The sequence below is a fragment of the Mauremys reevesii genome, linkage group 14, assembly GCF_016161935.1.
Source record: "Mauremys reevesii isolate NIE-2019 linkage group 14, ASM1616193v1, whole genome shotgun sequence".
Classification (NCBI taxonomy): Eukaryota; Metazoa; Chordata; order Testudines; family Geoemydidae; genus Mauremys; species Mauremys reevesii.
Window position 1 is genome coordinate 17209026 of NC_052636.1, and position 27578 is coordinate 17236603.

General features: G+C 53.1%; 2 non-coding genes and 1 pseudogene across 2 annotated transcripts; 2 read left to right on the forward strand and 1 right to left on the reverse strand.

Moving 5' to 3' along the window:
* Nucleotides 1-3802: 3802 nt before the first annotated feature.
* On the forward strand, nucleotides 3803-3884 carry TRNAR-UCU. The gene has a single exon. It is a non-coding gene; the product is annotated as a tRNA-Arg (tRNA).
* Nucleotides 3885-15854: 11970 nt separating this feature from the next.
* LOC120381895 overlaps nucleotides 15855-27578 on the forward strand; it is a 198606-nt pseudogene continuing 186882 nt past the window's right edge.
* Nucleotides 26735-26806, reverse strand: TRNAG-UCC. Its single transcript has one exon. It is a non-coding gene; the product is annotated as a tRNA-Gly (tRNA).

Here is a 27578-nt window from a genome sequence, read left to right on the forward strand (position 1 = left end):
ACAGTAGACGAGAAGCTGGCTATGAGTCAACAGTGTGCCCTTGTTGCCAAGAAGGCTAACGGCATTTTGGGCTGTATAATTAGGGGCATTGCCGGCAGATTGAGGGATGTGATCATTCCCCTCTATTAGAATCATAGAATTCAAGATCAGAAGGGACCATTATGATCATCTAGTCTGACCTCCTGCAAGATGCAGGCCACATAAGCCGATCCACCCACTCCTTAGCAAGCGACCCCTGCCCCATGCTTAGACATTGGTGAAGCCTCATCTGGAGTACTGTGTCCAGTTTTGGGCCCCACACTACAAGAAGGATGTGGAAAATTGGAAAGAGTCCAGCAGAGGGCAACAAAAATGATTAGGGGGCTGGAGCACATGACTTATGAGGAGAGGCTGAGGAAACTGGGCTTGTTTAGTCTGCAGAAGAGAAGACTGAGGGGGGATTTGATAGCTGCTTTCAACTACCTGACAGGGGGTTCCAAAGAGGATGGATCTAGGCTGTTCTCAGTGGTAGAAGATGACAGAACAAGGAGTAATGGTTTCAAGTTGCAGTGGGGGAGGTTTAGGTTGGATATTAGGAAAAACTTTTTCACTCAGAGAGTGGTGAAGCACTGGAATGGGTTACCTAGGGAGGTGGTGGAATCTCCTTCCTTAGAGGTTTTTAAGCTCAGGCTTGACAAAGCCCTGGCTGGGATGATTTAGTTGGGGATTGGTCCTGCTTTGAGCAGTAGGTTGGAGTAGATGACCTCCTGAAGTCCCTTCCAACCCTGATATTCTATGATTATATGATTAGATGCTCTAATGGTCTCTTCTGGCCATAATTTCTGAAAAACTGAGTGTAGCATTGGGAGCAGCATCTGATGTTTCCCTGTCTAGCCGGCTTGCTGCCTAGAACGAACGCTCCTTGAGGGGTGATCCACAGGAGCAGCTCAAACCTCCAAAGTGCCTGGCCAGGGGCAGGACATTAGCCCAGCAAGGGAGGGGTGTGGCAGTGACATCACAAAGGCCTTTTGCAGGACCTCAGCCTATTGGTCCAAGGTGGTGGGGAGGTGGTGACCTCACAGAGAGATGCTGACATCAGCCAGGCAGGACAGGGGCGAGGGGCCAGGGAAACCTCAGAGACCCCTGTGGCTTTGCTTCAGCAAGTCTCCTTCTCCAGGTCTCTCTCTGAGGACTGAGAGAGTATTTGGGTTCACGGACGTGAGCGCCAGGAGGAACCTCTTTCGAGTTTTCTCCTTCCCTTGTAGTGATTTTAATAGAAAACAGCCGTCCCTGCTTAGAAGGTAAGAGCCTCCTCAAGGTTTGAAACCTGTTCAGTCTGATCCATCTGGTGAGAGTTGAATTCTAGGCATGGAAAACACGAGCTTAAGGAGGCAGAATTTTATTCCACACCTGGGATTTTGTCCCTTAGAATCACTGGGGACATTGGGGTTTGTCCTTTTTTTTTACCTTTTCCTCCATCTCTCCCTCCCTTTCTCTCCATCTCTTGCTTCTTTTGTCCTTTCTCCTGTTCCCCTCCCAACACCAGGAGGGGTGTGTGTGTGTGTGTGTTGCAGGGGAGTGCTCTGCAGCTCCCACTGTGGGAGGTCCACACAAAAATGTGGGGCTGAAATAGTGCTCGGGCAGTGATCCCCACCAGTGACCTGGGCCATCCTTTGGGCTCTTTGGTGAGAACCTTCAGCCTCCCGTCCTCAGTCTCTACACTGATTGGCTGAGCAGGGGGTTATTGACAGGGAGGAGACTCAGGTCCTTGTTCTCTTTTAAGACCAAGGAAATAAGTCAGAACCAGTTCTATGTTTGATGGATTTTGCTGTTTCTCTCCATTAATGGTCTCTGAGCAGTTCATGATTCTCTCTAACATTGCAGTTCTCAAATACTTGCTGAATAATTCCTGTGCACTGTTGTTGGTCTGTAGCTCATCTGAGAGCACTTTATTCAGGTCATTCAATGTCTGAAATTCAAAATCCGATGGTTAGTTTGAAAATCAGGGCTCTTGGGTCCTATTCCCAACTCTGCCACTGACTGGCTGTGTGACCTCAGACAAGTCAATTCTTTCTCACACGTAGCTTCTCCCTCTTTCAAGTAGGGATAATAATGATCTGCTCCTACCTAGCTCAACACACTCAGTCTTCCCCAACACACACACTGTCTCTCCCCACACACACACAGTCTCCACACTGCAGTTGAAAAGCAGCTGGCAATCTAGTAGGATGCCCCTGGAACAATGGGATCGAGAAACCTGCATCACTGAAAGTGCAGCCATGGAGACACCACACAGCAGCCTTCCCTAGCAGGGGCAGGGGGGCGAGAAGCGACATCATCCGAGCTCCCTGCATCCAGGTCACTTTCCTCAGCCGGGCTGCGTCAGGGGAGGGCAGAGAGCAGCAGCTTCTGATGCTCCCCTCACAGCCCAGCCCAGGAGGGGAAAGTGACCAGGACGCATGGAGCACATAGTGTTGCTCCTCGCTCCCCCCACCCTCTGTGGGGCCACGGAGGAGCACTGGGGCAGGGGAGAGCAGTGAGCACCTTTGCACGGCCACACGGTGCCCTTTGACCCCCTGGAGCCCTGGGCGGCTGCCGGGGGCCCCACCCCTAAGGCCGGCCGGGCTCCCCAGCATGAACAGCAGAGACACGGAGACTGGCCACCCACTGAGCAGAGGTAGCCTGGGCGGCTCGTAATGGAGGCTCGGGGGGGCTCAGCCTCCCCAAACCTTGCGTCGCCAAGGGGACAGTGGGGCCCATGACTAGGGGCCCTGGCCAAATTGGGCCCCCCTGGGAAAGTCTCCCCCATGTCAGCCCCAGGGCTGGAGGAGCTCCCACTCCCTGCTACGGCCCGGGGCTGCAGCAGGGCACAGAGCTTCTCTGGTCTCGGGCCGCAGCGGGCCGGGTAAAGGAGTGACAGGGTGGGGCCAGTGGGGAAGGGTGGAACAGAGGTGACAGTGGGGGCCGTGGGTGGAAGGTGTGGAAGGGGGCGGAGCCACACACAGAAGTGGGGGGGCCATGGTTCCGGTGCTGGGGCCCCCGCACTTGTTCTCCCTTTCCCTGGGCTTTGGCATCACTAGCCCCTGCTTAGTGAGTAGGGGTCAGTGGTCCCCAAAATGTGGGGCGTGAATCCTAGGGGGACACAGAGGAAGATTGATGGGGGCACCCCAGGGCCTGAGCCAGCCCCCATGGAGGGCGGGGAGGGAGCAACACTCAGCCCCACTCTGTCCCAGCTCTTCCCCAACCCCACCCTCAGCCTGGGCCCCTGGCTCCCAGCCCGGCCTCGACCCCCTTACCCCTGTCCGCACCCCTCTCCCCAGCAAGCAACGGCCCCACTCCCAGCCCCGGTTCTCGACCGCGGCTTCCGAGGGGCCACAGCCATGGATACGAGGGCGCAGTGTGAAATGTTTGGGGACCACTGGATTAGGGTGACATCCTCAATCACTTCTCTGCAGTCCAATGAAAGCGATTCCTCCCCCACCCACCCACCCCTCCGTCAGGACGGCCTAGGTACGTTCCGCTGCCCTTCACTCGTACAGGGAGGAGAATAACATTTCATTCCACTCAATCCTAAAGTGATTTGTAACCCACCACCATCCAAAACTGGTCATTTTGGGGAAGCGGCCCCATCATGCTGCATAGCTAGGCAGAGTAGGGGTGTCTATGCAAACACAACCTGTTCCTGAAGTCTTCCCCCAGCTCCTCACTAGATGTGAGGGGGGAGCTCATTCAGCCCCTGCTTACGCTTAGTATTGGGAAACTCCTTAGTGGCCCTATCTCTGCTGGCCTTAGATTTCTCCTCCTGTCCGTTCTTGATAGCTCAGATGAGGTGGCCTAGTCGTTAAGGTGCTGGACTTCTAATCCATTGTGCTCAGCACGCATGGGTTTGAATCCCATCCTCATCGGATGCATTTAGTCTTCACCCTCCTTCATAGACAACCATCTCCCCTTTTGGTACGATGACAGACCCAGCAATGTTGCTTCTGTTACCCAAAATAGGGCCAGCTAGTAAGTGTAGGGAGAACTAATAACCCCCAGAGTTTGGCAAAAAGCAGCATGTTTATTATACTGACAGCTAAGCTCAAAAGAAGGGATAGGGGGGTGTCATACTCACGCTCCCAGGACAGGCCTGGCACTGGAGATGTCAGGATCCTTTAAGGTAAGTGTCCCCCAGTGCCGCGATGGACGGTGTGATGAAGGTAAGTCTTCCCGAGGCACGATGAACTGCAATGCAGCGAACCACTGGCCAGGCGGTCGGGGCGAAGGGCATTCACTGGAGGTACAAGCTTGTGAGTGACTCCTGAGCACAGGGCCCCTTCCCCTTTTAAGGACCTGCTCCTCATGGCCTGCGACTGGAGATGACTTGGCTGCATCTGGTGGGTCACACTCCACCTCGGCCAGTGTCCATGCAGTGTCCCTGCTCTGGGTGTGTGAGTGCTGCCTAATGAGAGTCCCAGACACCTTGTCTATCTAGGAGCTCTTCTGCTCTTCCAGCTGTTCAACCAGCCCCTTCATCCCACAAGCATTGCAGGAGGGGGGGGAGGGGGAAAGCCACTTCACAGGCATTCAGAGAGGGAGAGGAGACAAGCAGGGGATGGGGAAGTGTAACAGACCTTTGGGGATACAGGTGATACGGAGCACACAGATCACTGCTGCTCCTACAACAGGGTAAGTTCTCAAGCAGCATGTTTCTTACTTTGCCCATCTGCCAATTTTGATGATTATCGATGGAAATATTTTGCCATTGGGTTGTGCGTTTACACAGAAATTTACATTTACCAACAAATACGTAATTCTTCCAGTCCTGCCTAGTCTGCAGTTGGTGGGTTTAGAGGGACACATTCACTCTCCCCACCCCCCAGACCAGGCCTGTGCTCTCAACTTCCCACACTGCTGGGATCCTTCCCTCATCTCCCCCCAGACCACTGCCCCACCCCCACTTCTGGGATCCCCTCCCCACACTGTCCAAATCCCCTGCTGGCAGGATCCCTTCCTGTTCCTTTCATTTCCTGTCTCCACTCTGGGCAAAAGCTCTGCACGGTTCCCACAGCAGAAGTTGAACCCAGGCCCCTGGGTGAAAACCAGGAATCCTGATCACTAGACCATATGGGACTATTGGTGCATCTGACGAAGTGGGGATTCACCCACGAAAGCTCCTGCTCCAATACGTCTGTTAGTCTATAAGGCGCCACAGGACTCTTTGCTGCTGTTATTACTACAACTCTCTAAGCAAGGCCTGCACAACATACGGCCCGCGGGCCGCATGCAGCCCGCGGAGCCTCACTGTGCGGCCCGCGAGGGGATTCTAAATCCCTCGCACACGGCGCTCTGCGGGCAGCCCAGAGCCCTTTGAATCTCAGCCGCGGCCGGGAGTCAGAGGGCTCTGGGCTGCCCGCAGCGGCGGAGAGCGTAGAGCCCTTTAAATTCCAGCCGTGGCCAGGAATCAAAAGGCTCTGGGTTGCCCGCAGCAGCAGAGAGCGTAGAGCCCTTTAAATCCCAGCCGTGGCCGGGAATCAAAAGGCTCTGGGTTGCCCGCAGCCGCGGGGAGCCCAGAGCCCTTTAAATCTCAGCCGCAGCCAGGAATTAAAAGGCTCTGGGTTGCCCGCAGCGGCGCGGAGCCCAGAGCCCATTAAATCCCAACCGCGGCTGGGAATCAAAAGGCTCTACATTGCCCGCAGCCGCGGGGATCCCAGAGCCCTTTGAATCTCAGCCGTGGCCGGGAGTCAGAGGGCTCTGGGCTGCCCGCAGAGATTCCCAGCCGCGGCTGGGATTTAAAGGGCTCAGGGCTCCCCGCGGCTGTGGGCAGCCCAGAGCTGTTTGAATCCCGGCATGCAGCCGCTGTTTGCCCCCTCCCCAGACCTCTGCCCCCCAGGGCCCCACCCCTATCTAAATGCTGCTGCTCCTTGTCCCCGATTGCTCCCTCCCAAGACCCCCGCGCGACCCGCCAGGCGGGACCCCCGCCCCGATCTAAGGCTCCCTGCCCCGTGTCCCCACCTGCCCCCACCACCTGCCCCCCCGGACCCCACCCCCTACCGGGCCCCTGGGACTCCCATGCCTATCCAACTGCTTCCTGTCCCTTGACTGCCCCTGGAACTCCCTACCCTTCTCCAACCCCCAGCCCCCTTACCGTGCCACTCAGACCAGCGTGTCTAGTTCCATGCAGCTCCAGACACATTGCTGCCATGCTCCCCCATGGAGCCCACAGGCCCCACCCTGAGCACCTGCCTTCCAGATTTGAACACCTCAAAATTCAGGAGTGCTCAAGCTCAGTTTGGGCAGCTGTTACATCATTTCTCCCAAATTAAATATACTGACCCACTGTAACTTGCTGTAGAAAAAGCAGGATAAAATTGAGCAAGAAATGCTTATTAGCACTGGAATTGCTATTTTCAACAGCCATTGCCTTTTTGTTTGTTTCAGGAAGACAGTGATATTGCATAGGCAAATTCCCCATAGAAAGAAAGAGTGGAACAAAAGAATAATAAAGGCACCTCAACTTTTCCTCATTTATGGAGGACAGTTTTATAATATGCATCCAGATCTCCTCCAATCACACAAGCTGAAAATTGTTCCACTTTACTGCAGCTCTGTAAGCATATAGGAACCAATCCTGTCTGTGTTTTGTGCACATCCAAAATTCCTGCTGAATGACCTGCCCTGGGAGCGTTACCAGTGACCCAGGGCTGGGGAGGCAGGAGGTGTGGGGAGGCACTGGTGGGGAGCCCAGTGCTGGGGCATCAGCAGGGTGGGGAGGGCACTGGTGGGGAGGAAAGGGGCCCAGCGCTGGGGCGGCAGGGGTGTGGGTCAGTGGGAGAGCCCAGGATTGGGGCAGCAGGGGTACAGGGGAGCCCAGGGCTGGGACTGGGGCAGCCAAATTTTATTTTGCTTGGGGCAGCAAAAACCTAGAGCCAGCCCTGCCGGGTTCCCCAGCCGCCGGGCCCAGGCCCTTTAATTTGACCCTGAGGGCTCCCAGCCACCTCTTCAGCTGGGAGCCCCCGGTTGATTTAAAATAAAGTATCACCTCCCCACCCCCAACCTTCCTTTTTGGCCCACAGCTGTTTTGGTGGGGCAGCGCTGGGGAAGGAGGGTTTGTTTCTGCAGGGCTGGACGGCCCTGGGGTGGGGTGTTGCTGCGGGGCCAGGAGGTTTTGGCCCTCGGCTGTTTTCTTTGGAGGAATGTGGCCCTCGCCGCTTTACGAGTTGTGCAGGCCTGCTCTAATGGTCTCTTCTGGCCATAAAGTCGACTAATTTCTGAAAAACTGAGTGTCGCATTGGGAGCAGCATCTGATGTTTTCCTGTCTAGCCGGCTTGCTGCCTAGAACAAACGCTCCTTGAGTGGGGTGATCCACAGGGAGTAGCTCAAACCTGCAAAGTGCCTGGCCAGGGGCAGGACATTGGCACAGCAAGGGAGGGGTGTGGCAGTGACATCACAAAGGCCTTTGGCAGGACCTCAGCCTATTGGTCCAAGGCGGTGGGGAGGTGGTGACCTCACAGAGAGATGCTGACATCAGCCAGGCAGGACAGGGGCGAGGGGCCAGGGAAACCTCAGAGACCCCTGTGGCTTTGCTTCAGCAAGTCTCCTTCTCCAGGTCTCTCTTTGAGGACTGAGAGAGTATTCGGGTTCACGGATGTGAGCGCCAGGAGGAACCTCTTTTGAGTTTTCTCCTTCCCTTGTAGTGATTTTACTAGAAAACAGCCGTCCCTGTTTAGAAGGTAAGAGCCTCCTCGAGGTCTGAAACCTGTTCAGTCTGATCCATCTGGTGACAGTTGAATTCTAGGCATGGAGAACATGAACTTAAGGAGGCAGAATTATATTGTGCACCTGGGATTTTGTCCCTAAGAATCACTGGGGACATTGGGGTTTGTCCTTTTTGTTTCACCTTTTCCTCCATCCCTCCCTCCCTCTTTTCTCTTCCTCTCTTGCTACTTCTGTCCTTTCTCCTGTTCCCCTCCCAAAACCAGGAGGGGATGTGTGTGTGTGTGTCATGGAGGAGGGCTCTGCAGCTCCCACTGTGGGAGGTCCACCTAAAAATGTGGGGCTGAAATAGTGCTCAGGCAGTGAGGACTGAATTAACCTTTTGTGGGTCCCAGCACCAAACATATTTGTAGGCCCCTATATAGTCACTGTGGGCTCTGAGTGTGGGCCTGGTGGGGCTGTGCCATTGGTGCCATAGCATACCCGGTACTGAACCTCAGAGACATTTTTCATTTTGATCACACACCTCTCCATGACTGTACGCATTGCCATACACAGCTCCCTCAGCCCCCGGGTTTTCTCATTGAGCTGTACACCCATGTGGGTTTACCAGTGTCCCCAGTGAGCAGAACTTTCATAGTGATCAAGGAAACTCCCCACAGATTTATCTCCTTCCTCATTCAGACCTTCTCTAGCCATGTCTCGAGTATCCCCCATGTCACCAGTCACGGCATGTGGTCCTAGTCTCAGCTCAGAGTTCTAAAGCCAGCAGACACCTGATCAGTTCTGACAGATCCCTCCCTCAGCCCCCATCCTGCCATGTGAGCCAGCCACCTGCAAACACCATCTCCCCAAAGTCAGGACTTAGCCCTTGGGAATCCGAAGCCACCAGCCTCTCTCCCTCTGCTCCCATCTACATGCTAGTCTGCTACCTGGTCACCACCACCTCTCCCCATGCTTGTTTCCTTTCTACTTTGGACATGTTCCCACCCAGCTGGAAGCTTCCTCTGCCAGCCTGACCTGCTCCCTCTTTCCCTCCTCCCCCTGACATTCCTGTCCTACTGGTGACCTCTGTTCCTTGAGGTTAACTCCAGTGTCTTTAGCTGCTCTAGCTTAATGGCCCCAGTAGTCACAGAGCCACGTGTAGCTTCTCTGGCTACGGCCATGGGGCCAGTTCCCAGTGGCCAGCCTTAGCCAGCTGCAGCTACTAGCCGCAGGAGGGGTGGCAATGGCAGGGCTGAGCCTGCTTGAACCTTGCAATGGCTGCACTAGGAACTCTAAATCCTCAGCCCTGGCCCTAGGCAGCTGCAGACTCTGGAGTTAGGCACTTCCCTCCTCTAGGCCATGGCTTTAAATACCTGAGATTCCCATCACCTGCAGCAGAGGCCACCAATTCCCACGCCCCCCTCAGCCAGCACCTAGTCGTGCAGAAAGTGCAGCCTGAGTGATTTTGGAGGCTGGGGTGGCAGGAGGATCCCGTCCCTGAGGAGCAGCTCTGCAACAAGCTCACGTGCTTCCCCGTTGGGACATTAGCCGTTACTGACAAGGTTTGTCTGTGTTCTTTTTTTTATCTCATTGTTAGGTGTGAGAAGTATGAACTGTTCAATAGGTTCCATTAGTTGGTTAATAAGATGTTTATGAGGTAAATCACTGGCTTTACAATAAGATCCAATCTGGAGCATATGAACTATTGACCCCTGGACTCCATCTCTGAGAGGGGACTTGTTTACCATCAGGGGACAGGCTCAAACCAGTCCAAACTGGTTTTTCCCACCAAAACCAGCCCTCAGCGTTCCATCTCCTCAGCACTTTTCCCGCCACAGAAGTGATATAAGGACGTGCTCAGCGCCTGCGCGGGGCCGTCCCCTCCAGCGACGGCCCCTCCACGGTCGGGTCTTCCCAGTGCTCCCGAGCCGGAGAGTGACGAGCCCCCTCGGTCCCGCCGTGAGACTGAGGAACAGGAGGCCTGTCACCCCCATTCCTGCCGTCCTGCATCCCTGGTGTCCAGCCTCCCACGGAGCCCCCGGGGAGTGAGAGACCCCGGGGGCACTGGGGCTGGGCAGGAAAGTGACTCTGCCCGGGAACCTGGGAGAAGCCTCAGAGCTGCCTCAGCCCCAGTGGGATTTGGGGGCAGAGACTGGGGCCTGGTGGGGATCCCCTGTGGTGTGGGGAGATGGGGGTGTCAGGCAGGAGGGGAGAAGCTGGAGTTGTAGGGAGGAAGGTCAGTGGGACACGGGGGGGGGGTTGAACTGTCTCTGGGCAGCCAGGAAATTCCGGGGGGGGGGGGGGCGGGGCGGGCGGGGAAGGGGGGAGGGGGGTTAATTGGATCCTTCCCGTTTGTGCCACTTGCCTCTCGCCCCCGATACAAATTCTCTCTAGTTCTGCCCCTTTTCTCGCTCAGTATCTCACACGGGGCTATAAAATCTGGGGCGATTCTCCCCTTTCCCCTCCAATGATCAGCTCTCCCGTCTCCCCCGATTTCCCCCGTTCTCCCCATGAGTCTCAAACGTCTGTTTAAAATCTTCTCTAGTGAGGGGCATTTTCCCACCCGTTTGATCTGCAGCGATTTGTCCTTGTGTAGGTGGGAAATTGTTGCCCTGAGTCATTCCCCAGCACATGGCTGCCCCTGGAGTGGGGGTGGGATGGCTCAGTGGTTGGAGCACTGGCCTGCTAAACAAGGGCCGGGAGCTGACTCCTTGCGGGGGCCATTTGGGGATTTCGTTGGGGATTGGTCCTGCTTTGAGCAGGGGGTTGGACTAGACACCTCCTGAGGTCCCTTCCAGCCCTGATATTCTAGGAGGTGCCGGGTCTCTGCCAGGGCAGGGCAGGGGCAGGGGAGCTGGGCCGGGTCGCTTGGATGGGCTCTGGCTGGGAAGGTGCAATTCCTCCTCCCGGCCGCGGGGGCGCTGCGCTGCAGGAGCCACGTGAGCTGCCTCCTGGCCCTGCTGCTGCTCCTGCTCTTTGGAGCTCTGGCCCTGGGGCTCCTGCTGCTGCCTGGTGGGTGCCCGGCTGCCTCCTGCTGCTCCCAGCCCCGCCCCCCCCGTGTGAGTGTCTGCGCCCCTCCCCCGCCCAGAGCCCCCTGCCTGCAGCCCCGCCGCAGCCAGCCCTGCCACCCTCCCCAGCCCCTGCCTGCACCCCTGCCCTGCCCCCATTGCACCCCTGCCCTGCCCCCAGCCCCTGTCTGCACCCCTGCCCTGCCCCAGCCCCTGTCTGCACCCCTGCCCTGCCCCCATTGCACCCCTGCCCTGCCCCAGCCCCCATCTGCACCCCTGCCCTGCCCCCATTGCACCCCTGCCCCTGTCTGCCCCTGCCCTGCCCCCATTGCACCCCTGCACCCACAGCCCCTGTCTGCACCCCTGCCCTGCCCAGAGCCCCTGCCTGCACCCCTGCCGCAGCCAGCCCTGCCACCCTCCCCAGCCCCTGTCTGCATCCCCTGCCCTGCCCCCATTGCACCCCTGCCCTGCCCCCATTGCACCCCCACCCACAGCCCCTGTCTGCACCCCTGCCCTGCCACCCCCATTGCACCCCTGCCCTGCCCCATTACACCCCTGCCCCCAGCCCCGTCTGCACCCCTGCCCTGCCACCCCTATTGCACCCCTGCCCTGCCACCCCATTGCACCCCGCCGCAGCCACCCCATTGCACCCCTGCCCTGCCACCCCCATTGCACCCCTGCCCTGCCCCAGCCCCTGTCTGCAGCCCCTGCCCTGCCACCCCCATTGCACCCCTGCCCTGCCACCCCCATTGCACCCCTGCCCTGCCCCAGCCCCTGTCTGCAGCCCCTGCCCTGCCACCCCCATTGCACCCCCTGCCCCATTGCACCCCTGCCCTGCCCCCCATTGCACCCCTGCCCTGCCCCAGCCCCTGTCTGCACCCCTGCCCTGCCATCCCCATTGCACCCCTGCCCTGCCCCCAGCCCCTGTCTGCACCCCTGCCCTGCCCCCATTGCACCCCTGCCCTGCCCCAGCCCTGTCTGCACCCCTGCCCTGCCACCCCCATTGCACCCCTGCCCTGCCCCCGCCCCTGTCTGCACCCCTGCCCTGCCACCCCCATTGCACCCCTGCCCTGCCCCCAGCCCCGTCTGCACCCCCGCCGCAGCCAGCCCCATTGCACCCCTGTCCTGCCCCAGCCCTGTCTGCACCCCTGCCCTGCCCCCATTGCACCCCTGCCTCCACCAGCCCCTGTCTGCACCCCTGCCCTGCCCCAGCCCCTGCCCTGCCCCCTGCCCTGCCACCCCATTGCACCCCTGCCCTGCCACCCCCATTGCACCCCTGCCCTGCCCCCAGCCCCTGTCTGCACCCCCCCTGCCCCCTGCCCTGCCACCCCCATTGCACCCCTGCCCTGCCCCCAGCCCCTGTCTGCACCCCTGCCCTGCCCCAGCCCCATTTTATTGGGACAGTCTCAATTTTGGGGTCTTTTTCTTATATAGGATCCTATTACCCCATCTGCACCCCTGCCCTGCCACCCCCATTGCACCCTGTGCCCTGCCCCCATTGCACCTGCTGCCCCAGCCCCTGTCTGCACCCTCTGCCCTGCCACCTCCCTGCCCCAGCCCCTGTCTGCACCCCCTGCCCTGCCACCCCCTGCCCACAGCCAGCCCCTGTCTGCACCCCTGCCCTGCCACCCTCCCTGCCCCAGCCAGCCCCTGCCTGCACCCCTGCCCTGCCACCCCCATTGCACCCGCCAGCCCCTGCCTACAGCCACCTCCTGCTCCCAGCTGCTCCCCTGTGTCAGTGTCTGCACCCCCGCTCCTCCTGCCCACAGCTGGCCCCTGCCACCGTCCCCACCCGCAGCCTCTGCCACCCCGCCTCCAGCCAGCCCCTGTCTGCACCCCCTGGCCAGAGCCAGCCCCTGCCATCTGTCCTGCCACAGCCCCTGCCCACAGCCCCTGCCACCCCCAACCCCTGCCACAGCCCCTTTCCCCGCCACAGCCTGTCTGCACCACCTGCCCACAGCCAGCCCCTGTTGCAGCCAGCCCGTGTCTCACTCCCTGCCTCCAGCTAGCCCTGCCCCACGCCCCTGTCTGCAGCCAGCCCCATGGCCACTGGTGCCCTGCAGTTCTCAGGGCACGAACCCTGCACACCTGCTTCAATGAGGGGGGCAGGGAGCTGCAGGACACACACGTGGACACCGAGTGTGACCAGACAGCGAGTGTGAAAAATCAGGACAGAGGTGAGGGTAATAGGATCCTATATAAGAAAAGACCCCAAAATTGAGACTGTCCCAATAAAATGGGGACATCTGGTCACCCTAGCACACCCCAGGGAGTGGCGGGGACCCACACATGGGAAACGGAGCTCAGTTCTAGTTCAGGCCCATCTTTGTAAAAAAGAACTGTAAGTCGGGTTAACATACAGCTCTATTTTCTCAGAGATGTCAGGCTTTTAGGTTCTTAAATCGCTGTCTGGGTGGTAAATTTTAAAAATACCTCCCGGGAAAATACGGACATATGGTAACCCAATAGGTACAAAAAATCCATACTGTGGCACATCTCTTAAATCAGAACTTTCTATAGGGAACCGGTTGTTAAGATTTTAGCAGCTCATCACTGGAAGGGAGGCGCACGTGTCCCCCGTGGGGACTGCCCAGACCCCTGTTTCCCAATCCCAGTTGTTGCCCCCTAACTACCAACACAGTTGCCCCCAACCATCAGTTGCCAGTCACCCGCCCATCCCCCACTGCTGCCCCCTTCCTTTATCCAGGGACCTTTCAGCTCCCCCTCCCCCTCCCTTTTAATCAGCTCCTCAAAGGGCTCCCTGCTGCCCATGGGAATGGTGGGGGTGGGGCAACCATCACTTCCAGAATTGTAACATTTTCAGTAATCTCATACTGTAAAATCTCATATCTTTACATACAGTGTTACTACACATTTTAACAGGAGGATAATATTCAGTAGATTATGTGTTTTCAAATGGTACCTCACAAGCCATACTGTGTACAAAATTGATCATGATTTTCTAGAAGAGTGAGCACAGGGGTATAGACTGACACAGTGTCTGTGTGTGTGTTCCCAGCAGATATGTGGGTATTTCAATCCCTTATAAGCATAGTGTTCAGCATCTTCAAGGCCCTGGGGAACTGGTCCTGGGAATTCACTCTTTTACCAAGTGTGACACTGTATGGAATTGTGAGACACTTTGGTATTAATAATAAAATAATAATATAATCTGATAAAATTGCAATGAATCGTGCTAGATATGCCATGTAAGGTGTCAGTAAAAATGTTATGATTTGCCAAGTATGATAATATTATTTCTATGTTTGTATCACCTTTGTATTGTGAGTTATAGATATGTAGGGTATATCTGTATTTCCAGACTTGTGCAGTGTTTCTGGGTGACACCCCCAGACATATTGAAATCAACACTGCCTAGCCTGTTTGATGGCCCAGTGAGGGTCATCATCTGTACAATGAGCCCATGGAAAGGACCAAGGGGATACACCTATTGAGTCAGCAAGACATGCCGGGGTATGCCTGTGTAATGAGAACTCCAAGGCTTTTCCATGCCACGTGCTGTGAAGCTTGTGTTTGGGACACAGGAAGTACAGGCCACATGCCAAAAGGAATATAAAGGGCAGCTGCATCATCTCCATTCTGTCTTCAATCCCCCTTCCTACCTCTGGAGCAACTTCTCTACAAACTGAACCCTGGAACAAAGGAGTGAATGACCCATCCAATCTGTGGATGTGTTCCAGACGGACTTTCAACTCACCAATACTGCTAAGAACCTGATATATCCATTTTGGAATGTATCTGACTGCTTTCCCATTTAACTTCTTTCTGTCTTTCTTTCATTTAAACCTTTAGTTTAGATGCTAAAGGATTGGCTGGAAGGATGGAATTTTGGGTAATATCCAAACCTATAGTGACCTGGTGATGTGGCTGACCCTTTGGGGTCAGAGGAACACTTTGTTTATGTGAGCAGAGTTTTTAAATAACCTCTCACTGTACTGGACCTCGCTGCTGATTAGGAACCAGAGACCTGGGATGGAATAAAAGGGGCTGTGTGATTTCTTTTTTCAGCTTCTCAACAACCCGTGTGGGGGATCAGAAGCACAGTGTGTGACTGGTCAGTGAGTTTAACTTCAGTGTTAACCACCAGATTTGGGAGCATCTGCTCTCCCTTTTCAGCCTGCCCTAACTTTGGCATTTTCAGTGAGAACTGCACCAGGTCACACTAAGCACTGAAGTTAAATTAATAGAATGTTTTTTTATGACCAAGTCTTATGAAATCAACTGAACTCCTTTGTTTTCTTTCATCTGAGCAGGGTTTCTAGTTTTCCAACGTGATGTGATCTCTCAGCTGGAACAAGGGGAACAGCCATGGGTCCCAGACCTCCAGGGTTCAGAGGAAAGAGAGATCCCTGCACAGGTGAGGAAACATTAAACCACCTCAGAATCTGTAAGTGCCTGAAGGAAACATCTGGGATGCCCTACAAAGCTCTTGGGGAGGTCTCTCAGTTCATTATTGTCCCTTGCAGGGGTCATATCCTCAGGGAAAAATATAGTTCATGGCTTCCTATAGATCCTAACAGACACCAGGCAGTAGCTTCCTCCCTTCCCCCTGCATATTTGGATGGGATGTGAAGGCTGAATTCATCCTCCTCTCTCCTATTTGGGGGAAGAGTTTGGGGGAGTCAAACTCCCCTCAGTTCCTGATTTTTATTTGACCTGTCTTCAGCACTTGTTTTTGTTTGGTCTTCCCCTTTCCATTCCTGTCTGAGGTTTCTGTCTCTATCACAGCAGGTGATGCAATGGCATGTGAGAAAGAGGAGCAGAATTCTCAGCCTGAAAATGTTGAGCCAGTGGGTAAAAACAGAGCATTATCGCAAAGATCGAAAAGGAATGTGTCCAGGAGTCCTGAGCAGGGAAAATCCTGGGAGATTCAGCACAGACCAAAAACAGATCAAGGAAACCAGCCAGGGAAGAAAGTGAATAAATTTATTTCCTGTTGGGGAACTCAGAAGGTCCTCATGGAAACCACAACACAGCAGGATATCCTCAGGCGAAAGAGAAAAATTAGATGCAGTGAGTGTGGAAAAACCTTCTCTTGCAGCTCAGCCCTTTCTGAACATCAGAGAATCCACACAGGACAGGCCCTATGAATGCACTGAGTGCGGGAAAACCTTTAATCACAGTTCGCACCTTATTAGGCATCAAACAATCCACAGAGGAGAGAGGCCCTATGATTGTCGTGAGTGTGGGAAATGCTTCACTAGCAGCTCAGGCCTTTCTAAACATCAGAGAATCCACACAGGGGAGAGGCCCTTTGAATGCCGTGAGTGTGGGAAAACCTTCACTAGCAGCTCAAACCTTTCTAAACATCAGAGAATCCACACAGGGGAGAGGCCCTTTGAATGCTGTGAGTGTGGGAAAAGCTTCACTCAAAGATCAGCCCTTTCTCAACATCAGAGAATCCACACAGGGGACAGGCCCTATGAATGCACTGAGTGTGGGAAAACCTTCAATCGCAGTTCGCACCTTATTAGGCATCAAACAATCCAGGGAGGAGAGAGGCCCTATGAATTCCCTGAGTGTGGGAAATGCTTCACTAGCAGCTGAAACCTTAGATTTAATTTACCCTGGTTCCTCAACTGTTGCTACAGGTCTAGTACCCATCAATCCAAAGACTGAGAGAAATGGAGAGTTCCAACCATTGTCCTTTTAGTATCTTATTGTTCCTCTCTCTGTTTTTTTGTGCTGGCCTTTCTATTCTATCATTTTCTGCCTTTGTTTAGTTGGTAACAGTTGGTTTCCATCACTCACGTTTGTGTGTTTAAATCTCTATCCATTGTTAAATAAATTTTTTGCTTGTTTGATAACTGTACTCAGGTGCTGTGTGAGATACAGTAGCAATGGTCCACAGTAAAACTAGTAACCTGGGATACTTGGGGAAGAGAGGATCTGGGATTTCACTGAGTATATGGTGATCTGGGCTGGACCCCAGAGGGGGACACATTGAAGGAACTCAAGGGTTAAGGTGGCTGCTGTAACTCAGAGGAGGGTCCTTGAGTTCCAGCAGGCTGGTGAGTTTGGTCACTAACATCCAGCTGCCAAATGCAAAACTCCCTCTTCCTTGTGGCAGGTGGCAACAAGGAGACTCACAGTCCTCAGCACCCTGAGAAGGGTCAGTCTGTCTCTATGTTGATCCACCTGTCATATTCACACAGGGAAAGCTCCCGATAGCACAAAACTCTGCCCTATGAAATCATGGAACATGTGCTCTTTGCTCTGTGAAAGCATGTAAAGAATCCAAGCACTGGAGGACAGGTTTTGGGTCCAGAGTGCCCTAGACAAATTGGAGGATTGGGCCAAAAGAAATCTGAGGAGGTTCAACAAGGAGAAGTGCAGAGTCCTGCACATAGGACGGAAGAATCCCAGGCACTGCCACAGACTGGGGACTGACTGAGTGAGGGGGGTTTGATAGCAGCCGTCAACTACCTGAAAGAGCAGCAGTGTGGGCTTTCTCCTGGCCACTTTACTGGGCTGGGCAGACATCCTGGAGGCCTTTCTAGAAGAGCATTGGGAACTGAGTTAGAAAATCCAATGTGAAAACCAGAACCTCAGGTTTAGACTCATTCATTTATAATATTAAATCTTCAATTCTAGTGTCATAGTCAATACAATTGCTTCAGCCTGATAGTTGCCCAAAGGGAAACTTAACGTCTCTCCAAGGGGAGTGGAGAGAAAAAACTTTTCAGAGTCCAAGAGAGACAAGGCGGGTGAGGGTAAGAGCTTGCAGAGGACCAACCTCTGTTGGTGAAAGAGACAAGCTGTGGAGCTAACCCAGCACCCTTCTTCAGTTCTGTGTAGCCTGGAAGTTCGTCTCTTCCATAACCAGCAGTTAGAACATAAGAACAGCCACACTGAGTCAGACCAGTTCATCTAGCCCACTCTCCCGAAAGTGGCCAATGCCCGGAGCCCCAGAGGACCCCGGGGACCAGCATGGATACAACACCACCACAAACAAGGTTAAAAGTCAATGCACATGGGAGAAGCATCTTGTGTTTCATTCCTTATGTCCTAGTCCCATCATGTGGCCATTTCCTTTTCTTCCTTTCTGTTAAAAGCTTTGGTGTTTTGCACAGAAACATTATTTCCCCAGGAGAGACCCAGGAGTGGGGGCTGCATTCCTGTGCCAAACAGTCACTGGAAGGGGGCAGACAAAGGCCTTTAGGACGAGGCGTCCGTCACTGCCAAAAGATCATCTCCCTCCTGCAGGTCACTGGCAGCCTGAATTTGTTCCTTATCCTCCCAGAGTCTGGGGGCTGGAATCAGCACTACCCAGCCCCTCCGTATGTAGCAGGAACAAACACAAACCTGGTCTTTAAAACAAGCTGTCCCCTTCCTTCTCAGGGAAGAGTTTTCTGTGATTGAAGTTGAGCTTCAGTTCCCCTCTCCTAGGGGCGGGGCGGGTGTGGGGCCAGCTCCCAATGAGATCTGTTTTCACCATTGCCCCCTTTCAGTCACTATGGGATCCTAACTCTGCTCCCAGCTGTCAGGCAGCTTCCAGTCCATCCACCCTACTCACTAACTCTGTGGTCATGTGTCACTCCCTCTGCCAGCACTCACAGCTTGCAGAAAAGCTACTTCTGCCAGCTGCATTGGTGGTATAGTGGTGTGCATAGCTGCTTTCTAAGCAATTCATCTGGGTTTGATTCCCAGTCAATGCAATAATGGCTTTTCTCTTCTGTTGTTTCCTCATCTGGAACAATTTCCAGTCACATTGTGTTACAATCACATTATCTATAGAATGAAATAATAAATGTGTCAAAGTCCAGCAGGTCATACAGGATGGAGGCACACAAGGGACTGGAATGTGTCATCTGAGAAAGACAGAACCCTTGGAAACCTGCATCTCCCATCCCCTGGCCTTGCGTGTTATGGTTCCAGCTGCGTGAGCTGTTTGTAGGATGTTCCGGCATGATGGGGAAATGAAGTTTTGAGTCAGTTTTTGCTTCTGCAGATTCCTTTGCTGTTACAGTTATAATGACATGAACAAAAGGTAGGCAAAATAAAAATAAACTCCAAAGTACAATACAGGTGGGGAAAGAGAAGATCACAGTTAAGCCAAACACTTCAAAATAAAAATTAATACTAAAACAGGGGAGGGGGGAAGAGATCAGGTATGTGGAGATCCCCTTGATATTTCAACGCACATTGTTAGAATCAAAGTTCAGACTTGACACTGGAAAACCTGCAACTACCTGTCTCTCTGAACACCTATGATGAGCAAGATGGAGTTGGGACACCTGTTCTGCTTCAATCATTTATTGTCTCTCTGTTCTCTCCTTCTTCTCCCCCCAATTCCTCGTCTCCAATGTCTCTGCCTCTCTCCTCTTGCTCCCTCTCCCCTGCCCTTTCCAGGAACTCACAGTCTACAGCATTTAGGACAAGCCAGAGCTCCCATGTTCTGCACATGAGCCTGTGTCAGAGGACGTGTGATCCAGGTCAGAACCAGTCACCAGAACAATATGACCCTTTATGGGCGACTTCTCTGCCTGCTCGGCAATTTACATCTCCCCCCGCCTGCAAACAGGGTGGGGTACAGCTCTGACAGAGGCCTAACAGGAGAAATTTCAGCTCAAAGACAAATTTGTGTGAAATGCTGAGAAGTGAAGAGCCCCCTTCCCTCCCCAAATCCCCAGAACTCTAGTGTCACCCCCATGGCACCAGCACAGGGAACCCAGTGAGATGGGGTTACAGAATACAAGGGGGAGGGAGCAGGGGAGAGAGGTGACAGGGAATCTCTCTCTTTCCTTCTCTCTTCACTTTCTGTTCTTCTCTTTCCTTCCAGGAACTGCAGTCACAGCAGGGAGGGGTTTGTCTCTTTATTAGGGATCCCTCTGTGTCACGGAGGCTGCACAAGTCATAGATTCTGTGGCTTCTGCAGTGGCCACTGTGGCTGACTCCATCGCTGCCCCAGCAGCTGGCCTGGGGACAGCCTGAGCAGTGCTTCCAAGGGTGGCAGGAGCAGCCACAGCTCAGTGGCTCCTGGCACCTGTCCCGAGGTGGCCGGAGCAGGGCTGGCCTCTGGGGCTCCCCTCACCTGGCAGCCTCTGAAGTGGCAGTGGGTCCCCGGGGCTTCTCCCCCAGTACATGGTGCCACGGGCCCCCTGGACTCCCTGCGCCCACAGCTGGTGCCACGGACCCCCTGGGCCTCCCTCCCCACGATTCAATGAGGGGTATTTATGGTATAAGTCATGGCCGGGTCATGGGCAATGAGCTTTTGGGTTTTGCCCGTGATCTGTCCATGACATTTACTAAAAATACCTGGGATTAAATCTTCACCTTCCTCATTATCGATCAAATAAATCGAAACGCCTCCACCTGCAAGTGGATTTAGCCCAGGACCCTCAGAGTCAGCAGCTGTTACGCCCCCACTGAGCTCTCTGGTCAGGTGTCCTAGCGCTGGAAGCCTCCTGTTTAGATCCTAAAATAGCGTTTTTGCACCAGGGGGGCTGAAATTTTGGACCGGACATTGTAGCTCCACCATTATTTTACTGAATTGCTTCAAAACAGCAAGTCAAGAAAAGCAGCAAAGAATCCTGTGGCACCTTATAGACTAACAGACGTTTTGCAGCATGAGCTTTCGTGGGTGTATACCCACTTCTTCAGATGCACCACTTGCATCTGAAGAAGTGGGTATTCACCACAAGCTCATGCTGCAAAACGTCTGTTAGTCTATAGGTGCCACAGGATTCTTTGCTGCTTTTACAGAACCAGACTAACACGGCTACCCCTCTGATACAAGTCAAGAAAGTCTCCTAAGTGCCAGGCTCTCTGCCATGGAAACAGCTGCCCCTGCTCTGCAGGAGTCTGTGCGTTCCACACAGCAACGTACACACCTGCTCCGCACTGAAGGGGGGTCAGACAGTGACAGGGTTGGTAACACAAATACTTCAGACTATTAACTCCAGGTCCCTTCCTTTCTTTAACCCAGGATGTGCCAGTCACCTGGTAACCATGGTGTTATCTTCACCTTAAAATACCTCTCAGTACATTTTCAGCAACCCTCCACCCCCTGCCCTCCCTGCAGCCAGCCTCTGTCTCCAGCCAGCCCCGCACGCCCCGGCTCCAGCCAACCCCTGCTGCATCCCCCTGCCCTGCCGCCAGCCCGCCCCCCACCCCTGCCCCTGACACGGAATCAGTGAGACTGATACTGGAATACTGCCTTCAGTTTTGGTGTCCTTGTTTGAAAAAGATGTTGTGAAATTGGAGCTGGGGCAGCAAAGAGCCACCAAATGTTCTGAGGGCTGGAGAAAAATGCCTTCTAGTGAGCTATTGAAAGAGCTCAACCTGCTTAGCTTATCAAAAGAAGATTGAAAGGTGACTTCATTGAAGTCTTGAAGTGCCTTAATGGAGAGAAAATACTGGGTATTAAAGGACTCTTTAAAATAGCAGAGAAAGGAATAACAAGACCCAATGGCTGGAAGGTGAAAAGAGACAAATTCATATTACAACTAAGGCACAAATATTCAACAGCGAGGATGATTCACCACAGGAACAAGCTACCAAGGAAAGTGGTGGATTCTCCATCTCCTGATGTCATTTCATGAAGACTAGATGCCTTTCTGCAATGTGTTTGCCCCCAAAATAGCTCTTGTGTCATACAGGAGGCCTGTGATATGCAGGGGGTCAGATTAGATGCTCTAATGGTCTCTTCTGGCCATAAAGTCGACTCATTTCTGAAAAACTGAGTGTAGCATTGGGAGCAGCATCTGATGTTTCCCTGTCTAGCCGGCTTGCTGCCTAGAACGAACGCTCCTTGAGTGGGGTGATCCACAGGGAGTAGCTCAAACCTGCAAAGTGCCTGGCCAGGGGCAGGACATTGGCACAGCAAGGGAGGGGTGTGGCAGTGACATCACAAAGGCCTTTTGCAGGCCCTCAGACTATTGGTCAAAGGTGGTGGGAAGGTGGTGACCTCACAGAGAGATGCTGACATCAGCCAGGCAGGACCGGGACGAGGGGCCAGGGAAACCTCAGAGACCCCTGTGGCTTTGCTCCAACAAGTCTCCTTCTCCAGGTCTCTCTTTGAGGACTGAGAGAGTATTTGGGTTCACGGACGTGAGCGCCAGGAGGAACCTCTTTCGAGTTTTCTCCTTCCCTTTTAGTGATTTTACTAGAAAACAGCCGTCCCTGTTTAGAAGGTAAGAGCCTCCTGGAGGTTTGAAACCTGTTCAGTCTGATCCATCTGGTGACAGGTCACTTCCCTTCTCTATACCTCAGGCTCCTCCCCATCTGCCCAATGGGAACAGGAGAGTTCTCAAACTCTGGGCAGTCCTGAGCCTGAGTGAGATAAGGGGCGATAAAACCCTCTGTGAAGGAGAAAGGGGAGTTTCACGGTGTTTAACACCAAGGAAATCTAAAGTTTGCTAAAATGTCTAGTCTGCGGAAACAAGAAATGGTCGGGGCCAAACTTTTTAACCACTGCCTTTTCTAAAGCCCATTCAGGGGTGTGAGTCCCTGTCTTTTAGGTACCTGGGGTTCTTTGCCAGCAGGAGAGAAGAGGTTCCTGCCTCCATTTTTGTGGCCTTAACAAACCAGGTGTTGTGCCCCAGTTCTCATCTGAGATCCCTGAAAAAGAACATCTTCCCATCCATGAACAAGACAGGACCTATCTTTCAAAGGGAACAAAGAGACCCTGGGACTTACAGACTAGCTAGCCTCACTTCCATAGCTGGAGAGATACTGCAATACATTCTTAAACAGTTTGTCAGCAGCACCTACAGGATAATTTGGTTCTTAGGACGAGGAGCATGGATTTGTCAAGAACAAATCATCCCAAACCAATCCTCTTTCCTTCTTTGGCAGGGTTCCGGGCCTAGTGGAGGTGGGTAAACAGTAGATGGGATCTATCTTAGGGTCACTAAGGCTTTTGACACAGTCCATGCAGGACATTCTCACAAGCAAATGAGGGAAATGCGGACTAGATGCAATAAGTGTCATGTGGGTGCAGAGCTAGTTGAAAGCCCAGACTCCAAGGGCCCTTCTCCAGGTTTGGCTGTCCAAGGGAGAGGGGGCACCTAGTGGGTCCTGCAGGGATCAGTCCGGGGTCGGGTACTATTCAATAGTTTCATGAATGATTTGGAAAATGGAGTGGAGAGCATGCTTCTAAAATGTGCAAATGACACCAAGCACTTTGGAGCTCAGGACTGGAATTCAAAACGCCCTTAACAAATTGGAGACTTGGTCTTCTTGAGCCAAACCCCATGGCTAGGCCCCTCTCTCTAGACTGGGCTGAAGTGAAACCCCAGAGCCAAACACTCCTCCTCCTGGGCAGTGCGCTCTGACCTTGAATGGTCAGATGCTGCTTAGCGCTGTCAGAACAGCTTTGGCTGGGGGATTCTCCCAGCACTTTCCAATAGCGGGAAGGTACGAAATCCCCATTTGCCTGCTGGGGACGGAGCCCTAGAGTGGGGAGCAACTTGCCCAAAGTCCCACCGGAAAAGGAAAACAACCAGCAGTGGAACCAATTTGGGTGTCAGGATCTTGGAGGCGCTGTCACCCCCACACTAGGGCGGTGTTATGCACCCCCTGCGGCTGGCTGAGTTTCTCCGTCTCTTGGCAATAAGACAGCCTAGAACCCCAACCAGGGTTATTCTATCTGCTACCCAAGATCCATAAACCTGGAAATCCTGGATGCCTCATCATCTCAGGCATTGGCACCCTGACAGCAGGATTGTCTGGCTATGTAGACGCTCCATCATCATTCCACACAAAGATGGACTACAAGCCGTCAGGAACAGTATCCCTGATAATGTCACAGCTGAACTTTGTGACTTTGTCCTCACCCATAACTATTTCACATTTGGGGACAATGTTTACCTTCAAGTCAGCAGCACTGCTATGGGTACTCACATGGCCCCACAGTATGCCAACGTTTTTATGGCTGACTTAGAACATTTCCTCAGCTCTCGTGCCCTAATGCCCCTACTCTACTTGTGCTACACTGATGACATCTTCATCATCTGGTCCCATGGAAAAGAAAACCCTTGAGGAATTCCACCATGATTTCAACAATTTCCATCCCACCTACAACCTCTGCCTGGACCAATCCACACAAGAGATCCACTTCCTGGACACTACTGTGCTAATCGATGGTCACATAAACACCACCCTATACCGGAAACATACTGAACGCTATACTTACCTACATGTCTCCAGCTTTCACCCAGACCACATCACACAATCCATTGTCTACAGCCAAGCTCTAAGATACAACCGCATTTGCTCCAACCCCTCAGACAGAGACAAACACCTACAAGATCTCTATCAAGCGTTCTTACAACTACAGTACCCACCTGCTGAAGTGAAGAAGCAGATTGACAGAGCCAGAAGAGTACCCAGAAGTCACCTACTACAGGACAGGCCCAACAAAGAAAGGAACAGAACCCACTAGCCGTCACCTTCAGCCCCCAACTAAAACCTCTCCAGTGCATCATCAAGGATCTACAACCCATCCTGAAGGACAATCCCTCACTCTCACAGATCTTGGGAGACAGGCCAGTCCTTGCTTACTGACAGCCACCCAACCTGAAGCAAATACTTACCAGCAACCACACAACAAAAACACTAACCCAGGAACCTATCCTTGCAACAAAACCCGTTGCCAACTCTGTCCACATATCTATTCAGGGGACACCATCATAGGACCTAATCACATCAGCAATGCCATCAGGGGCTCATTCACCTGCACATCTACCAATGTGATATGTGCCATCATGTGCCAGCAATGCCTCTCTGCCATGTACATTGGCCAAACCAGAGAGTCTCTACATAAAAGAATAAATGGACACAAATCAGACATCAAGAATTATAACATTCAAACACAGCCAGAGAACACTTCAATCTCCCTGGTCACTCGATTACAGACCTAAAAGTCGCAATATTATAACAAAAAACCTTCAACAACAGACTCCCACAAGAGATGCTGAATTGGAATTAATTTGCAAACTGGACACCATTAAATTAGGCTTGAATAAAGACTGGGAGTGGGTGGGTCATTACACAAAGTCAAACTATTTCCCCATGTTTATTTGTCCCCCTACTGTTACTCACACCTTCTTGTCAACTGTTGGAAATGGGCCATCCTGATTATCACTACAAGTTTTTTTCTCCTGCTGATAATAGCTCACCTTAACTGCTCACTCTCATTATAGTGTGGATGGCAACACCCATTTTTTCATGTTCTCTGTGTATATATATATCTTCCTGCTGTATTTTCCACTGTATGCATCTGATTAAGTGGATTTTAGGCCACGAAAGCTTATGCTCAAATAAGTTTGTTAGTCTCTAAGGTGCCATAAGTACTCATTATTTTTGCAGATAAATTAATGGAGGTTAAGTCCATAAATGGCTATTAGGCAGCCTGGGTAAGGAATGGTGTCTCTAGCCTCTGTTTGTCAGAGGGAGGAGATGGATGGCAGGAGAGAGATCACTTGATCATTATCTGTTAGGTTCACTCCCTCTGGGGCACCTGGCATTGGCCACTGTTGACAGATAGGATATGGGGTTGGATGGACCTTTGGTCTGACCCAGTCTGGCCATTCTTCTATTCTTATGAAGGGAGGGAAAGCTCTGTAACAGAGTTTCTGTAGTGTAGTGGTTATCACGTTTGCCTAACATGCGAAAGGTCTCTGGTTCAAAACCAAACAGAAACATGATGGCTTAATTTTCCCAACTCCAAGTGGCCTGTCCCTGCTGTTGTAGGAGCAGCAGTGATTTCTATGCTCAATAGGTCTGTTATACTTCCCCATTCCCATTTTTGTCTCCTCTCCTCTCTGAATGCCTGTGAAGTGGCTTTCCCCTCTCCCTCCCGCTCCCTCCTGCAATGCTTGTGGGATGAATGGGCTCGTTGAACGGCTGGAAGATCAGAAGAGCTCCTAGATAGACAAGGTGTCTGGGACTCTAATTAGGCAGCGATCGCACACCCAGAGCATGGACACTACATGGACACTGGCTGAGGTGGAGTGTGACCCACCAGATGCAGCCAAGTCCTCTCCAGTCGCAGGCCATGAGGAGCAGGTCCTTAAAGGGGAAGGGGCCCTGTGCTCAGGAGTCACTCACAAGCTTGTACCTCCAGTGACTACCCTTCGCCCCGACCACCTGGCCAGTGGTTCGCTGCATTGCAGTTCATTGTGCCTCAGGAAGACTTACCTTCATCACACCGTCCATCGCGGTGCTCGGGGACACTTACCTTGCAGAATCCTGTGCCTGCCTCTTGGCTTCCCAGGGGTGGCTACTTGCAGCCCAGGAGAAGAAGGATGGTTCTGGTAAAAGAAAGACAAGCAAAGCACTGGGAGGAAATTTGGGTGTGGGCTCTGCGCTGGGGGTGGGGTGCAGGAGGGGTGGTGCAGCTCCCAAAGTGACCAGTACACACAACCCTCTGGCAGCAGCTCCTAGGTGGGTGGGGCCAGGGGATCTCCATGTGCTGCTGTCTGCAGGCGCTGCCCCCAGAGCTCCCATTGGCTACAGTTCCTGGCCAATGGGAGCTGCAGAGTTGGTGCTCAGGGCAGGGTCAGCATGTGGTGACACTCCCCCCACCCCTGGGGATGCTGGGACATGCCAGCCACTTCTGGGAGCGGCACGGAGGGACGGAGGTAGAGTGGGCAGGGAGCCACCTTAATGCTGCTGGCACATCTCTGCACACCCGTTGTGGGGGGAGGGGAGCAGAGGGCCTCCATGTGCTGCCTGGGGTAGGGGCAGTGCACGGAGCTGCCTCCCCTCCCGGGTCTATTACAGGAGTGGGTGGGTGGGGTCTTTTGGCCTGCAAGGTGCAGCAGGTCAGACAAGATGATCACACTGGTCCCTTCTGACCTTAAAGGCTCTGAGTCTAAAAGGGAGAGGGAAGTAAAGGAATTTAAAAAAAAAAAATCAACCAAGCATTGTAATACCAGGATGACTCCAACTGCTCATTGTATAGTCCCACCCCTTTCTTCCTCCACTGGGTGTTTAATGACCTGTTGGGATTTGGGACACTGATTTTCTCATTCCATTGATAAACTGATACAACATGACTGAAATTAAACCAATTCTCAGGACAGGAATCATCATATCATTGCATTGGCTGGGAATCGAACCCAGGTCAACTGCTTGGAAGGCAGCTATGCTCACCACTCTACCACCAATGCATCTGGTGAAACTCTGATTTTTCACACTTGGTGTCTGGTCACCTTACTTCTCAGCATGAGGCAAATGTCTCTGTGGTCTCTGCCATTCATCGTGGGGAGTTTCCCCACTGATAACAGTTCTTGCTGGGTTGGGGAGGGGAGAGAGAACAGGCGTTTATTCTGTTTCATTCCTCTCCATTTTCTGTTCCTCCCCTTCCCTTCCAGGGTCCTCCCTTCCATTTCAGACTGTGCAGTGACACCCTCCCTGCACCCAGGACTCTCGAGCCTCTGGAGCAGCACGATCCCATGAGATCCTCAGTGACCAAGGGTCTTTTCCAACTTCCAGGAGACCCAGCTTGAGTCTAAAGGAAGCTCTGTTCCTTCCTGGGGATCCTCTCTCCCTTCCTGGAGATCAAGATCATGAAGCCTCTGCCTTGCCTCCTGGCTCTGAATTAATGTCCCATTTCCCACTATCTGCTCGAAAGAAACAAATGTTTCTAACCCAGGTGAGCGGCGTTAATTCAGCTGGAATCCTTCACCCACATTCCTTAGGAGATACAGACTCTCTGTGACACAGACTGACTGGGGTTCATCTCTGCATGTCCCCAATGGGGAAGGAAAGACACTGAGGGCGAAGGAAGAAGATGGACAGAAGGAGTCAAATGAGGCTAGACCAGAATAGGACATTTTCTGCCTGTTAAAATGTACTAGACTCTAATTGCTTAAAACAAAACAAACCCCCACCAGCTTCTGTTTGAACCATCAGCTTTTCACAGAGCAGCCAAAGTGGTGA